This window comes from Sorex araneus, chromosome 3 (genome assembly GCF_027595985.1).
Source record: "Sorex araneus isolate mSorAra2 chromosome 3, mSorAra2.pri, whole genome shotgun sequence".
NCBI lineage: Eukaryota > Metazoa > Chordata > Mammalia > Eulipotyphla > Soricidae > Sorex > Sorex araneus.
Window position 1 is genome coordinate 200715743 of NC_073304.1, and position 3846 is coordinate 200719588.

Here is a 3846-nt window from a genome sequence, read left to right on the forward strand (position 1 = left end):
TGGCAGGGAGCTCAGTTCTAGACTGTCTAGATTGTCTATATCTCCAATGTCTACCACAATCCATCTTTCTACATGTTCCTTCTATTGTCTTCTATTGTTGTTTGCGTAAAGCAGTAATGATCCCGCTCCTAAAATCTAGTGTCCCTCCGGTAGGTTTCTGAGAACACTATTGTGTTAATGACATCTCTTCTGGTAGTATCCTCCAGATCAGTGCAGGTTCCCCGCTGCCGCACTGCTTCGTCACTTGTTAAGAGGAGGAATATCGCTTGGTGTGCCCTGGCTGATATCACATCGCTTGTAAATGAATGCCTGAAGGGAAGAGATACATAGCTCTTCAGCAAACAATGATTAAGTATAGTCCTAAGTTATAAGGAACTAGTATATAACTTCTCAAGGGCACACGAAGAGAACGGAGCAGTATTAGGCTACGGACGATGTGTGTAGGACGTTTGCCTTGCACATGGTAGACCCTGGTTCGATCCTCGGCATCCCATATGGTCCCCGAGCACTGTCAGGAATGATTCCTGAGTGCAGAGCCGGGTCACCCCTGAGCATCGCCAGGTGTGTCCCCAAAGGAAAAAAAAAAGAAACCCTAAAAAGCAAAGACAAAAATCACACACTAGCAAAAAAAAAATAATAATAACACACTAGCTTTTTCCCCACCCCCCCCAACTTTTTCTAATTTGATTGATATGTTTTAAATTTTTTTTTTTGCTTTTTGGGTCACACCCAGCGATGCTCAGGGGTTACTCCTGGCTTTGCACTCAGGAATTACTCCTGGCGGTGCTCGGGGGGACCATATGGGATGCCGGGGATCAAACCCTGGTCGGCCGCGTGCAAGGCAAACGCCCTACCCGCTGTGCTATCGCTCTGGCCCCTGTTTTAAAATTTTTAATTAAAGCACCGTTATTTACAAAGCGACTTCTAGTTGAGATTTACACATGTAATGCTCCAGCACCAATCCCACCACCAACGTTAACTCCCCTCCACCAATGTTCCCATACATCCTTCTGGGATGACTGTCTTTTTTTGTGTAGTGGCAGGGCTAGAAGGGGACCAGAAGCTCTCAGCAGATATGAATGCCTTTCATGTCGAACTTCCTTACTGAGTCACCTCCCAGAGCCTACACCTTAAAATGCCCTCATTATTCTCAAATACTGACCAAGTTCTTACTTTTAAATACTCCTTTTTTTTTTACCATATCCCCAGTGACAAAATTTTATTTTTCCCCTAGTCTTGGTGAGATACACAATTCTTACATTTGTGAAATGATATTTTATGGTTGTTTTAATATTCTTTATCCAGATAAGTATTGATGAACACATTGTCTTATATTTACCAACTTTTAAAAAATTTATTCTTTTATTGAATCACCATGTGGAAAGTTACAAAGCTTTCCCTTAAGGCAAAGTGTGATTCAAGTTGCAGTCTCAGTTTACACTCAGTTCTGTACATCTTGAAGGTCTGACATGAGGAGCTTAAATCTTATCAAGAAGGATAAAATGAAACAAGACATCATAGAAAGATTGGCAATTGCAATAATAGACTCAACTACAATGGCAAATCTCTGGATTCCTCTTTTGTCACTGTAACATTAAGGGGTTGTGCTCAGTTATTCCATGAAAGTAAATGAAGATTTCCTCAAAATAAAAAATGTGTCGAGAATGTGCAACAGAAAAGGGAAATTATATGATCTGGCTTCATCCATCTTTTTACCCTTTCAACAACTGTTACTTTAGTGCTCATAAATTTAAGAAAATGTTACTTTAAAATTTTCAGTCAAAACCCTCACTTAGACAAGTCATGTATTTATTACCTATTAAATAAAATGATTTGATTTTGAAAAAAATTCTCTCATTAGGAATTAGGTTTCAGAGTATGAATTGAGATTGAGTGGGGGACACACACAAATATCAAATATCAATGGTAATTTACATAATCCGTAGAGAATCTAAAACTATATGATCATGAGGGGCGCGCGCCTTCCCGGCCGCGAGGGCCACGGGCCCGGCGCGCGCGGGCTGCGGGGGGCTGGGCCGAGGCGAGCGCGGCTGGCGGCGGCCCCCGCGTCCCCCTCCCGGCCCCACTGCGTCCCCGCGCGGGGCCCGGGGCGCGCCGGCCGGGCGGGCGGGCCGCGGAACCGCGCCACGTCCCTGGGCCCGGGCGGGCGGCGGCGCCGGGCCGGGGACTTTTGTGTGGGCGAGTCGGGGCGCGCCGGGCCGGCCCCGCGGCTCCCGAGGCGGCGGCGGCGGCCGAGCCCGGAGCGCGCCCGGAGCCCTCACGTGCCGGCCCGGGCGGGGGCAGCGCCCGCCAGGCCGTGCGCCCCGGGCCGCCGCCGCCGCCCACGGCCCCGCCGGGCCCCCAACGCGCTGCCCGGCCGCCCCGAGGCCTTGTCCAGCCGCCAAACTTTGCAAAGTCGGCCCAGGCCCCCCGCGCCTCCCGCGCCCCGGCCGCGCCGCGTCCCCCGGGATCGCCCCGATGCCGCCGCCGCCGCCGCCGCGGCCCCGCGCGCGGGAGGAGGAGGAGGAGCCGCCGCCGGCGCCGCATCGAAGAGACCCGACTCCCGCGGCCTGGGGGGAGTCATGCCAGGCCGTCGGTGATGTCCGCGGAACAGGACAAGGAGCCCATCGCGCTGAAGAGAGTTCGAAGTGGCGATAGTGGACTGTTTGTTTTAGGAGGACAAACAGGTGTACAGCTTGGAAGTCCAAATAAGAAAAAGCGCAAGACAAATATTTGCACAGGGGCCTTCTTCCCCCCCTCACCCCCCCCCACCCCCCGCTGTCGGAGTACGAGCCACCATCAAACCCAAACTCTGGCGACGAACCCGTTCGATGACAACTACAGCGCCCTGTCCTACAGCCGTGCCCGCGTCCAGCGCGTACCTGGGCCCCGGCTACGCGGGCTTCGGCGGCTACGGCACGTTCAGGATGCCCCTGCAGGCGACCCCAGGCTGTCTGGCCCCTACTGCGCGCCCTACTCTCACAGGAACCAGCCGCAACCCTTCCCCCGGAACCCGCTGGGCGTGGGCTTCAACTGCGCGTCCACGTTCAACTTCGGACCCCCGGAGAGTCCGGGCTTCGGAAGCCCCCCCTACGCCGGCGCGCTGAGCCAGCATGCCAGCCTACCCAGCCAGCACCTCCGCCCCACGCCCGCCGAGGGCTTCGCGCCGCTTCCGGGGGGCCAGGTGCCCACCCCGGACCTGGCACCCCGCTTCGCGCCGCCGCGGCCGCCGCCGGGCAGCAACTCCAGCCTCGCGTCGCCCCTGGTGGACCCCCACCAGGCGTTCCTCCCGCCCGCGGGCGCCTTCGAACCGGCCAAGGCGCCCCCCGGCAAGCCCGACTTCGCCGCCCAGGGAGCCCCCAAAAGCCTGTCCCCGACCCCCGCGGCGCAGGCCGGCCCGCACCTGGACGAGGCCCCCCCGAGCCTCCTGGAGCTCAAGGGCTCGGGCCGGGTGGGCGCCGCCGCCCCCCAGGCCAAGGCGGTGCACGGAGGAGGAGGACGACGACGATGAGCCAACGGGACGCAGCAGCAGCAGCAGCAGCAACCGCCCGGAACGCCCTGGGCCGCCGCCGACAAGGGAGGCCCGGCCCTACGCCGCGCCCCCCGATCCCGTGTACCCCTGCGTCATCTGCACGCACGACGTCAAAGGACGACCAGTGTGAGGTGTCGTGCCCCAAGTGGTTCCACCGCATCTGCACGGGCATGACCGAGAAAGCCTACTACGGGCTGCTGACGGCCGAGGCGGCCTCCGTGTGGGGCTGCGACGCCTGCAGGGCCGAGGACGACGTGCAGCTGCGGCCCACGCGCGAGCCCTTCGGACGGCCCACGGGGACCAGCGACGCGTAG

The 3846-nt window shown here is 57.2% G+C and overlaps 1 pseudogene; it reads left to right on the plus strand.

Annotated features, from left to right (window-relative positions):
• Positions 1-2599: 2599 nt before the first annotated feature.
• Positions 2600-3846, plus strand: LOC129403515 (pygopus homolog 1-like; annotated as a pseudogene).